Source organism: Rousettus aegyptiacus, unplaced genomic scaffold, assembly GCF_014176215.1.
Source record: "Rousettus aegyptiacus isolate mRouAeg1 unplaced genomic scaffold, mRouAeg1.p scaffold_m13_p_16, whole genome shotgun sequence".
Classification (NCBI taxonomy): domain Eukaryota; kingdom Metazoa; phylum Chordata; class Mammalia; order Chiroptera; family Pteropodidae; genus Rousettus; species Rousettus aegyptiacus.
In genome coordinates, this window is record NW_023416291.1 from 37,044,688 (window position 1) to 37,045,443 (window position 756).

Below are 756 nucleotides of genomic sequence, written 5' to 3' on the forward strand. Positions count from 1 at the left end.
AAGACTTTAGAAATGGAGAGTGAAGAAATCAAAGCTGTAGGTAGGAAGACCAAATACAGGTATTTGACCAAACATCACTTTCCTCTCTATACTATTTTAAGAAACTACTTCGAGGGTGGTTTTCCTTGGTATATATATTTAACTTGAGGAACATCTTTATAGAAAAAGAAGTTGAAGTAGAGATCTTTTTTAAATTTTTTATTTAAGTTTATTGGAGTAACATTGGTTAATACAATTATATAGTTTTCAGGTGTACATTATTATTTGACATTTGTATATTCTACTGTGTGATTACCACCCAAAGTCCAGTTTTCTTCAGCTACCATATATTTGATTCCCTTTACCCACTTTACCTTCCCCCTAAACCCTATATTTGACCCTTTTTACCCCATCTACCTTCTTCCTCCTCCCCTACCCTACTAGTAACCACTGGTCTGTAGTCCTCTGGCAACCACTAGCCTATAGTCCATGCCCATGAGTCTCTGTTTGTTTTTCCTGTTCATTTGTTGCTTTTAGGTTTACATCCCGCATATAAGTGATATCATATGGTTTTCAACTTTTTCTGTCTAGCTTATTACGCTTAGCATGATTATCTCGAGGTCCATCCATGTTTTGGCAAATGGCAGTGTTTCAACTCTTCTTATGGCTGAGTAATATTTCATTGTATATATGTACCGCAGCTTCTTTAGCCAATCATCTATTGTAGGACACTTCAGTTGCTTCCATGTCCTGGCCACTGTGAATAATATTGCTATG